The sequence below is a fragment of the Aegilops tauschii genome, chromosome 4, assembly GCF_002575655.3.
Source record: "Aegilops tauschii subsp. strangulata cultivar AL8/78 chromosome 4, Aet v6.0, whole genome shotgun sequence".
NCBI lineage: Eukaryota > Viridiplantae > Streptophyta > Magnoliopsida > Poales > Poaceae > Aegilops > Aegilops tauschii.
Window position 1 is genome coordinate 602,917 of NC_053038.3, and position 13,856 is coordinate 616,772.

The window sequence follows — 13,856 nt, forward strand, 5'->3', positions numbered from 1 at the left end:
ATAAAAGTCAGTATTGCGATTATCTATCTTAATATTTCAGTATTAATTTGAATACTCAAAAATAGCACGACTAACACCTCACTCAGTTCCATATCACTAATTTTGGAATCAAAACTCAATATTATGATTATACATGTTAACATTTCCGTACTGATTTCAATACTGAAATACAACACCACGATGAGCCGACTCGGTCGTGTATCACTAATTTCAGTACTAAAATTCAGTATTGTGATTATCCACATTAATATATCAATATTTATTTCAGCACTGAAATACAAAATGACGATCATCATACTCAGTTGTATATCACTAAGTTTGGTATTAAAATTTAGTATCGCGATTATCCACTTAACATTTCAATACAGATTTCAAGACTTAAAAACAAAACAATGATCACGAGACTTAGCTATATATCACAAATTTGTTACTAACATTCGGTACTGCGATTATCCATGTAAATATTGCAGTATTGATTTCAGTAGTGAAAAACAGCTGGATGAACGCATGACTCTATTCTATATCACTAATTTCGGTACTGAAATATAGCATTGAGATTAACCACATTTATATTTCAATACTGAAAAACAGCACCACGATGACCCGACTGAGTTAGATATTACTAATTTCGGTACTAAAATTCAGTATTGTGATTATCCACCTTAATATTTCAATATTGATTTCAGTACTGAAATACAACACCAAGATGACCCGAATATGTTCTATATCACTCATTTCGGTACTAAAATTTAGTATTGCGATAATCCACTTTAATAGTTCAATACTGATTTCAGTACTGAAAAACAAAACGACGATCACCCGACTCAGTTCTATATCGCTAATTTTGGTATAAATTTTACTTTTGCGATTATCCATGTTAGTATTTCAGTATAATTTGAGTACTCAAAAATAGCATGACTAACACCTGAGATTAATCACATTAGTATTTCAGTACTAAAATTCAGTATTGCGATTATCCACTTTAATACTTCAATACTGATTGCAGTACTTAAAAACAAAACGACGATCACCCGACTCACTTCTATATCACTAATTTCGGTATAAATTTTACTATTGTGATTATCCATGTTAGTATTCCAGTATTAATTTGAGTACTCAAAAGTAGCATGACTAACACCTGACTCGGTTCTATATCACTAATTTTAGTAGTAAAACTTAGTATTGTGATTATCCAACTCAATATTTAATATTAAAAAACCGCACCACGATAATCCGACTCGGTTGTATATCACTATTTTCGGTACTAAAATTTAGTGTTTTGATTATCCACGCTAATATTTCAGTACTGATTTCAATACAGAACTAGAGCACCAACATGACCTGAGTATGTTCCACATCACTCATTTCGGTACTGAAATTCAGTATTGCGATTATCCACCTTAATATTTCAATACTGATTTCACTACTGAAATACAAAACGAGATCACCCGACTCACTTGTATATCACTAATTTTGGTAGTAAAACTCAGTATTTTGATTCTCCACGTTAATTTTTCAACACTGATTTCAATACTAAAAACAGCACTAGGATGACCTGACTCAGTTTTATATCACTAGTTTCGGTATAAAATTCAGTATTGCGATTATCTATGTTAATATTTCAGTATTGATTTAAGTACTAAAAAATAGCACGACTAACACGTGACTCAGTTCTATATCACTAATTTTGGTATTAAAACTGAGTATTATGATTATACATGTTAACATTTCCGTACTGGTTTCAATACTGAAATACAGCAACACGATGACCCGACTCGGTCGTGTATCACTTATTTCAGTACTAAAATTCAGTATTGTGATTATCCAGATTAATATATCAATATTGATTTCGGTACTGAAATACAAAATGACGACCATCACACTCGGTTGTATATCACTAATTTTGGTATTAAAATTCAGTATTGCGATTATCCACTTAATATTTCAATACCGATTTCAAGACTTAAAAACAAAACGATGATCACGAGACTTAGCTCTATATCACAAATTTGTTACTAATATTCGGTACTGCGATTATCCATGTAAATATGTACTATTGATTTCAGTAGTGAAACACAGCTGGATGAACGCATGACTCAATTCTATATCACTAATTTCAGTACTGAAATATAGCATTGAGATTAACCACGTTAATATTTCAATACTGAAAAACAGCACCACGATGACCCGACTGAGTTGTATATTACTAATTTCGGTACTAAAAATCAGTATTGTGATTATCCACCTTAATATTTCAATATTGATTTCAGTACTGAAATACAACACCAAGATGACCCGACTCTGTTCTATATCACTCATTTCGGTACTAAAATTCAGTATTGCGATTATCCACTTTTACGCCAATACGGCTTTCCGTACTAAAAAACAAAACGACGATCACCCGACTCACTTCTATATCACTAATTTCGGTATATATTTTACTATTGCGATTATCCATGTTAGTATTTCAGTATTAATTTGAGTACTCAAAAGTAGCATGACTAACACCTGACTCGGTTCTATATCACTAATTTCAGTACTAAAACTTACTATTGTGATTATCCAAGTTAATATTTAATATTGAAAAACCGCACCACGATGACCCGACTCGGTTGTATATCACTATTTTCGGTACTAAAATTCAGTGTTTTGATTATCCACGTTAATATTTCGGTACTGATTTCAATACTGAACTAGGGCACCAAGATGACCTGAGTATGTTCCACATCACTCATTTCGGTACTGAAATTGAGTATTGCGATTATCCACCTTAATATTTCAATACTAATTTCACTACTGAAATACAAAACGAGATCACCCGACTCACTTGTATATCACTAATTTGGGTACTAAAATTCAGTATTTTGATTCTCCATGTTAATTTTTCAATACTTATTTCAATACTAAAAACAACTATAGGATTACCTGACTCAGTTTTATATCACTAATTTCGGTATAAAATTTAGTATTGCGATTATCTATGTTAATATTTCAGTATTGATTTGAGCACTAAAAAATAGCACGACTAACACGTGACTCTATTCTATATCACTAATTTTGCTATTAAAATTGAGTATTATGATTATACATGTTAACATTTCCGTACTGTTTTGAATACTGAAATACAGCAACACGATGACCCGACTCGGTCGTGTATCAATAGTTTCTGTACTAAAATTCAGTATCGTGATTATCCAGATTAATATATCAATATTGATTTCAGTACTGAAATACAAAATGACGATCATGACACTCGGTTGTATATCACTAATTTTGGTATTAAAATTCAGTATTGCGATTATCCACTTAATATTTCAATACGGATTTCAAGACTTAAAAACAAAACTATGATCGCGAGACTTAGCTCTATATCACAAATTTGTTACTAATATTCGGTATTGCGATTATCCATGTAAATATTGCAGTATATATTTCAGTAGTGAAAAACAGCTGGATGAACGCATGACTCAATTTTATATCACTAATTTCGGTACTGAAATATAGCATTGAGATTAACCACGTTTATATTTCAATACTGAAAAACAGCACCACGATGACCCGACTGAGTTGTATATTACTAATTTTGGTACTAAAAATCAGTATTGTGATTATCCACCTTAATATTTCAATATTGATTTCAGTACTAAATACAGCACCAAGATGACCCGACTCTGTTCTATATCACTCATTTCGGTACTAAAATTCAGTATTGCGATTATCCACTTTAATACTTCAATACTGATTTCAGTACTGAAAAACAAAACAACGATCACCCGGCTCACTTCTATATCACTAATTCCGGTATAAATTTTACTATTGCGATTATCCATGTTAGTATTTCAGTATTAATTTGAGTACTCAAAAGTAGCATGACTAACACCTGACTCAGTTCTATATCACTAATTTCAGTACTAAAACTTAGTATTGTGAGTATCCAAGTTAATATTTAATATTGAAAAACCGCACCACGATGACCCGACTCGGTTGTATATCACTATTTTCGGTACTAAAATTCAGTGTTTTGATTATTCACGCTAATATTTCAGTACTGATTTAATACTGAACTAGAGCTCCTAGATGACCTGAGTATGTTCCATATCACTCATTTCGATACTGAAATTCAGTATTGCGATTATCCACCTTAATATTTCAATACTGATTTCACTACTGAAATACAAAACGAGATCACCGGACTTACTTGTATATCACTAATTTTGGTAGTAAAATTCAGTATTTTGATTCTCCACGTTAATTTTTCGACACTGATTTCAATACTAAAAACAACACTAGGATGACCTGACTCAGTTTTATATCACTAATTTCGGTATAAAATTCAGTACTGCGATTATCTATGTTAATATTTCAGTATTGGTTTGAGTACTAAAAAATTGCACGACTAACACGTGACTCAGTTCTATATCACTAATTTTGGTATTAAAACTGAGTATTATGATTATACATGTTAACAATTCCGTACTGGTTTCAATACTGAAATACAGCAACATGATGACCCGACTCGGTCGTGTATCACTAATTTCAGTACTAAAATTGAGTATGGTGATTATCCAGATTAATATATCAATATTGATTTCAGTACTGAAATACAAAATGGCGATCATCACACGCGGTTGTATATCACTAATTTTGGTATTAAAATTCAGTATTGCGATTATCCACTTAATATTTCAATACGGATTTCAAGACTTAAAAACAAAACGATGATCGCGAGACTTAGCTCTATATCACAAATTTGATACTAATATTCGGTATTGCGATTATCCATGTAAATATTGCAGTATTGATTTCAGTAGTGAAAAACAGCTGGATGAACGCATGACTCAATTTTATATCACTAATTTCGGTACTGAAATATAGCATTGAGATTAACCACGTTTATATTTCAATACTGAAAGACAGCACCACGATGACCCGACTGAGTTGTATATTACTAATTTTAGTACTAAAATTCAGTATTGTGATTATCCACCTTAATATTTCAATATTGATTTCAGTACTGAAATACAGCACCAAGATGACCCGACTCTGTTCTATATCACTCATTTCGGTACTAAAATTCAGTATTGCGATTATCCACTTTAATACTTCAATACTGATTTCAGTACTGAAAAACAAAACGACGATCACCCGACTCACTTCTATATCACTAATTCCGGTATAAATTTTACTATTGCGATTATCCATGTTAGTATTTCAGTATTAATATGAGTACTCAAAAGTAGCATGACTAACACCTGACTCGGTTCTATATCACTAATTTCAGTACTAAAACTTAGTATTGTGATTATCCAAGTTAATATTTAATATTGAAAAACCGCACCACGATGACCCGACTCGGTTGTATATCACTATTTTCGGTACTAAAATTCAGTGTTTTGATTATCCACGCTAATATTTCAGTACTGATTTAATACTGAACTAGAGCTCCTAGATGACCTGAGTATGTTCCATATCACTCATTTCGATACCGAAATTCAGTATTGCGATTATCCACCTTAATATTTCAATACTGATTTCACTACTGAAATACAAAACGAGATCACCGGACTCACTTGTATATCACTAATTTTGGTAGTAAAATTCAGTATTTTGATTCTCCACGTTAATTTTTCGACACTGATTTCAATACTAAAAACAACACTAGGATGACCTGACTCAGTTTTATATCACTAATTTCGGTATAAAATTCAGTACTGCGATTATCTATGTTAATATTTCAGTATTGGTTTGAGTACTAAAAAATTGCACGACTAACACGTGACTCAGTTCTATATCACTAATTTTGGTATTAAAACTGAGTATTATGATTATACATGTTAACATTTCCGTACTGGTTTCAATACTGAAATACAGCAACAAGATGACCCGACTCGGTCGTGTATCACTAATTTCAGTACTAAAATTGAGTATGGTGATTATCCAGATTAATATATCAATATTGATTTCAGTACTGAAATACAAAATGGCGATCATCACACGCGGTTGTATATCACTAATTTTGGTATTAAAATTCAGTATTGCGATTATCCACTTAATATTTCAATACGGATTTCAAGACTTAAAAACAAAACGATGATCGCGAGACTTAGCTCTATATCACAAATTTGATACTAATATTCGGTATTGCGATTATCCATGTAAATATTGCAGTATTGATTTCTATAGTGAAAAACAGCTGGATGAACGCATGACTCAATTTTATATCACTAATTTCGGTACTGAAATATAGCATTGAGATTAACCACGTTTATATTTCAATACTGAAAGACAGCACCACGATGACCCGACTGAGTTGTATATTACTAATTTTAGTACTAAAATTCAGTATTGTGATTATCCACCTTAATATTTCAATATTGATTTCAGTACTGAAATACAGCACCAAGATGACCCGACTCTGTTCTATATCACTCATTTCGGTACTAAAATTCAGTATTGCGATTATCCACTTTAATACTTCAATACTGATTTCAGTACTGAAAAACAAAACGACGATCACCCGACTCACTTCTATATCACTAATTCCGGTATAAATTTTACTATTGCGATTATCCATGTTAGTATTTCAGTATTAATATGAGTACTCAAAAGTAGCATGACTAACACCTGACTCGGTTCTATATCACTAATTTCAGTACTAAAACTTAGTATTGTGATTATCCAAGTTAATATTTAATATTGAAAAACCGCACCACGATGACCCGACTCGGTTGTATATCACTATTTTCGGTACTAAAATTCAGTGTTTTGATTATCCACGCTAATATTTTAGTACTGATTTAATACTGAACTAGGGCTCCTAGATGACCTGAGTATGTTCCATATCACTCATTTCGATACTGAAATTCAGTATTGCGATTATCCACCTTAATATTTCAATACTGATTTCACTACTGAAATACAAAACGAGATCATCGGACTCACTTGTATATCACTAATTTTGGTAGTAAAATTCAGTATTTTGATTCTCCACGTTAATTTTCCGACACTGATTTCAATACTAAAAACAACACTAGGATGACCTGACTCAGTTTTATATCACTAATTTCGGTATAAAATTCAGTACTGCGATTATCTATGTTAAAATTTCAGTATTGATTTGAGTACTAAAAAATTGCACGACTAACACGTGACTCAGTTCTATATCACTAATTTTGGTATTAAAACTGAGTATTATGATTATACATGTTAACATTTCCGTACTGGTTTCAATACTGAAATACAGCAACACGATGACCCGACTCGGTCGTGTATCACTAATTTCAGTACTAAAATTGAGAATTGTGATTATCTAGATTAATATATCAATATTGATTTCAGTACTGAAATACTAAATGGCGATCATCACACTCGGTTGTATATCACTAATTTTGGTATTAAAATTCAGTATTGCGATTATCCACTTAATATTTCAATACGGATTTCAAGACTTAAAAACAAAACGATGATCTCCAGACTTAGCTCTATATCACAACTTTGTTACTAATATTCGGTATCGCGATTATCCATGTAAATATTGCAGTATTGATTTCAGTAGTGAAAAACAGCTGGATGAACGCATGACTCAATTTTATATCACTAATTTCGGTACTGAAATATAGCATTGAGATTAACCACGTTTATATTTCAATACTGAAAAACAGCACCACGATGACCCGACTGAGTTGTATATTACTAATTTTAGTACTAAAATTCAGTATTGTGATTATCCACCTTAATATTTCAATATTGATTTCAGTACTGAAATACAGCACCAAGATGACCCGACTCTGTTCTATATCACTCATTTCGGTACTAAAATTCAGTATTGCGATTATCCACTTTAATACTTCAATACTGATTTCAGTACTGAAAAACAAAACGACGATCACCCAACTCACTTCTATATCACTAATTCCGGTATAAATTTTACTATTGCGATTATCCATGTTAGTATTTCAGTATTAATTTGAGTACTCAAAAGTAGCATGACTAACACCTGACTCGGTTCTATATCACTAATTTCAGTACTAAAACTTAGTGTTGTGATTATCCAAGTCAATATTTAATATTGAAAAACCGCACCACGATGACCCGACTCGGTTGTATATCACTATTTTCGGTACTAAAATTCAGTGTTTTGATTATCCACGCTAATATTTCAGTACTGATTTAATACTGAACTAGAGCTCCTAGATGACCTGAGTATGTTCCATATCACTCATTTCGATACTGAAATTCAGTATTGCGATTATCCACCTTAATATTTCAATACTGATTTCACTACTGAAATACAAAACGAGATCACCGGACTCACTTGTATATCACTAATTTCGGTAGTAAAATTCAGTATTTTGATTCTCCACGTTAATTTTTCGACACTGATTTCAATACTAAAAACAACACTAGGATGACCTGACTCAGTTTTATATCACTAATTTCGGTATAAAATTCAGTACTGCGATTATCTATGTTAATATTTCAGTATTGATTTGAGTACTAAAAAATTGCACGACTAACACGTGACTCAGTTCTATATCACTAATTTTGGTATTAAAACTGAGTATTATGATTATACATGTTAACATTTCCGTACTGGTTTCAATACTGAAATACAGCAACACGATGACCCGACTCGGTCGTGTATCACTAATTTCAGTACTAAAATTCAGTATTGTGATTATCCAGATTAATATATCAATATTGATTTCAGTACTGAAATACAAAATGACGACCATCACACTCGGTTGTATATCACTAATTTTGGTATTAAAGTTCAGTATTGCGATTATCCACTTAATATTTCAATACCGATTTCAAGACTTAAAAACAAAACGATTATCACGAGACTTAGCACTATATCAAAAATTTGTTACTAATATTCGGTACTGCGATTATCCATGTAAATATTGTACTATTGATTTCAGTACTGAAACACAGCTGGATGAACGCATGACTCAATTCTATATCACTAATTTCAGTATTGAAATATAGCATTGAGATTAACCACGTTAATATTTAATTACTGAAAAACAGCACCACGATGACCCGACTGAGTTGTATATTACTAATTTCGGTACTAAAAATCAGTATTGTGATTATCCACCTTAATATTTCAATATTGATTTCAGTACTGAAATACAGCACCAAGATGACCCGACTCTGTTCTATATCACTCATTTCGGTACTAAAACTCAGTATTGCGATTATCCACTTTTACGCCAATACTGATTTCAGTACTAAAAAACAAAACGACGATCACCCGACTCACTTCTATATCACTAATTTCGGTATATATTTTACTATTGCGATTATCCATGTTAGTATTTCAGTATTAATTTGAGTACTCAAAAGTAGCATGACTAACACCTGACTCGGTTCTATATCACTAATTTGAGTACTAAAACTTAGTATTGTGATTATCCAAGTTAATATTTAATATTGAAAAACCGCACCACGATTACCCGACTCGGTTGTATATCACTATTTTCGGTACTAAAATTCAGTGTTTTGACTATCCACGCTAATATTTCAGTACTGATTTAATACTGAACTAGAGCTCCTAGATGACCTGAGTATGTTCCATATCACTCATTTCGATACTGAAATTCAGTATTGCGATTATCCACCTTAATATTTCAATACTGATTTCACTACTGAAATACAAAACGAGATCACCGGGCTCACTTGTATATCACTAATTTTGGTAGTAAAATTCAGTATTTTGATTCTCCACGTTAATTTTTCAACACTGATGTCAATACTAAAAACAACACTAGGATGACCTGACTCAGTTTTATATCACTAATTTCGGCATAAAATTCAGTACTGCGATTATCTATGTAAATATTTCAGTATTGATTTGAGTACTAAAAAATTGCACGACTAACACGTGACTCAGTTCTATATCACTAATTTTGGTATTAAAACTGAGTATTATGATTATACATGTTAACATTTCCGTACTGGTTTCAATACTGAAATACAGCAACACGATGACCCGACTCGGTCGTGTATCACTAATATCAGTACTAAAATTGAGTATTGTGATTATCCAGATTAATATATCAATATTGATTTCAGTACTGAAATACAAAATGACGACCATCACACAGGGTTGTATATCACTAATTTTGGTATTAAAATTCAGTATTGCGATTATCCACTTAATATTTCAATACCGATTTCAAGACTTAAAAACAAATCGATGATCGCGAGACTTCGCTCTATATCACAAATTTGTTACTAATAATCGGTATTGCGATTATCCATGAAAATATTGCAGTATTGATTTCAGTAGTTAAAAACAGGTTGATGAACGCATGACTCAATTTTATATCACTAATTTCGGTACTGAAATATAGCATTGAGATTAACCACGTTTATATTTCAATACTGAAAAACAGCACCACGATGACCCGACTGAGTTGTATATTACTAATTTTAGTACTAAAATTCAGTATTGTGATTATCCACCTTAATATTTCAATATTGATTTCAGTACTGAAATACAGCACCAAGATGACCCGACTCTGTTCTATATCACTCATTTCGGTACTAAAATTCAGTATTGCGATTATCCACTTTAATACTTCAATACTGATTTCAGTACTGAAAAACAAAGGACGATCACCCGACTCACTTCTATATCACTAATTCCGGTATAAATTTTACTATTGCGATTATCCATGTTAGTATTTCAGTATTAATTTGAGTACTCAAAAGTAGCATGACTAACACCTGACTCGGTTCTATATCACTAATTTCAGTACTAAAACTTAGTATTGTGATTATCCAAGTTAATATTTAATATTGAAAAACCGCACCACGATGACCCGACTCGGTTGTATATCACTATTTTCGGTACTAAAATTCAGTGTTTTGATTATCCACGCTAATATTTCAGTACTGATTTAATACTGAACTAGAGCTCCTAGATGACCTGAGTATGTTCCATATCACTCATTTCGATACTGAAATTCAGTATTGCGATTATCCACCTTAATATTTCAATACTGATTTCACTACTAAAATACAAAACGAGATCACCGGACTCACTTGTATATCACTAATTTTGGTAGTAAAATTCGGTATTTTGATTCTCCACGTTAATTTTTCGACACTGATTTCAATACTAAAAACAACACTAGGATGACCTGACTCAGTTTTATATCACTAATTTCGGTATAAAATTCAGTACTGCGATTATCTATGTTAATATTTCAGTATTGATTTGAGTACTAAAAAATTGCACGACTAACACGTGACTCAGTTCTATATCACTAATTTTGGTATTAAAACTGAGTATTATGATTATACATGTTAACATTTCCGTACTGGTTTCAATACTGAAATACAGCAACACGATGACCCGACTCGGTCGTGTATCACTAATTTCAGTACTAAAATTGAGTATTGTGATTATCCAGATTAATATATCAATATTGATTTCAGTACTGAAATACAAAATGGCGATCATCACACTCGGTTGTATATCACTAATTTTGGTATTAAAATTCAGTATTGCGATTATCCACTTAATATTTCAATACGGATTTCAAGACTTAAAAACAAAACGATGATCGCGAGACTTAGCTCTATATCACAAATTCGTTACTAATATTCGGTATTGCGATTATCCATGTAAATATTGCAGTATTAATTTCAGTAGTGAAAAACAGCTAGATGAACGCATCACTCAATTTTATATCACTAATTTCGGTACTGAAATATAGCATTGAGATTAACCACGTTTATATTTCAATACTGAAAAACAGCACCACGATGACCCGACTGAGTTGTATATTACTAATTTTAGTACTAAAATTCAGTATTGTGATTATCCACCTTAATATTTCAATATTGATTTCAGTACTGAAATACAGCACCAAGATGACCCGACTCTGTTCTATCACTCATTTCGGTACTAAAATTCAGTTTTGCGATTATCCACTTTAATACTTCAATACTGATTTCAGTACTGAAAAACAAAACGACGATCACCCGACTCACTTCTATATCACTAATTCCGGTATAAATTTTACTATTGCGATTATCCATGTTAGTATTTCAGTATTAATTTGAGTACTCAAAAGTAGCATGACTAACACCTGACTCGGGTCTATATCACTAATTTCAGTACTAAAACTTAGTATTGTGATTATCCAAGTTAATATTTAATATTGAAAAACCGCACCACGATGACCCGACTCGGTTGTATATCACTATTTTCGGTACTAAAATTCAGTGTTTTGATTATCCACGCTAATATTTCAGTACTGATTTAATACTGAACTAGAGCTCCTAGATGACCTGAGTATGTTCCATATCACTCATTTCGATACTGAAATTCAGTATTGCGATTATCCACCTTAATATTTCAATACTGATTTCACTACTGAAATACAAAACGAGATCACCGGACTCACTTGTATATCACTAATTTTGGTAGTAAAATTCAGTATTTTGATTCTCCACGTTAATTTTTCGACACTGATTTCAATACTAAAAACAACACTAGGATGACCTGACTCAGTTTTATATCACTAATTTCGGTATAAAATTCAGTACTGCGATTATCTATGTTAATATTTCAGTATTGATTTGAGTACTAAAAAATTGCACGACTAACACGTGACTCAGTTCTATATCACTAATTTTGGTATTAAAACTGAGTATTATGATTATACATGTTAACATTTCCGTACTGGTTTCAATACAGAAATACAGCAACACGATGACCCGACTCGGTCGTGTATCACTAATTTCAGTACTAAAATTGAGTATTGTGATTATCCAGATTAATATATCAATATTGATTTCAGTACTGAAATACAAAATGGCGATCATCACACTCGGTTGTATATCACTAGTTTTGGTATTAAAATTCAGTATTGCGATTATCCACTTAATATTTCAATACGGATTTCAAGACTTAAAAATTAAACGATGATCGCGAGACTTAGCGCTATATCACAAATTCGTTACTAATATTCGGTATTGCGATTATCCATGTAAATATTGCAGTATTGGTTTCAGTAGTGAAAAACAGCTAGATGAACGCATCACTCAATTTTATATCACAAATTTCGGTACTGAAATATAGCATTGAGATTAACGACGTTTATATTTCAATACTGAAAAACAGCACCACGATGACCCGACTGAGTTGTATATTACTAATTTTAGTACTAAAATTCAGTATTGTGATTATCCACCTTAATATTTCAATATTGATTTCAGTACTGAAATACAGCACCAAGATGACCCGACTCTGTTCTATCACTCATTTCGGTACTAAAATTCAGTATTGCGATTATCCACTTTAATACTTCAATACTGATTTCAGTACTGAAAAACAAAACGACGATCACCCGACTCACTTCTATATCACTAATTCCGGTATAAATTTTACTATTGCGATTATCCATGTTAGTATTTCAGTATTAATTTGAGTACTCAAAAGTAGCATGACTAACACCTGACTCGGGTCTATATCACTAATTTCAGTACTAAAACTTAGTATTGTGATTATCCAAGTTAATATTTAATATTGAAAAACCGCACCACGATGACCCGACTCGGTTGTATATCACTATTTTCGGTACTAAAATTCAGTGTTTTGATTATCCACGCTAATATTTCAGTACTGATTTAATACTGAACTAGAGCTCCTAGATGACCTGAGTATGTTCCATATCACTCATTTCGATACTGAAATTCAGTATTGCGATTATCCACCTTAATATTTCAATACTGATTTCACTACTAAAATACAAAACGAGATCACCGGACTCACTTGTATATCACTAATTTTGGTAGTAAAATTCAGTATTTTGATTCTCCACGTTAATTTTTCG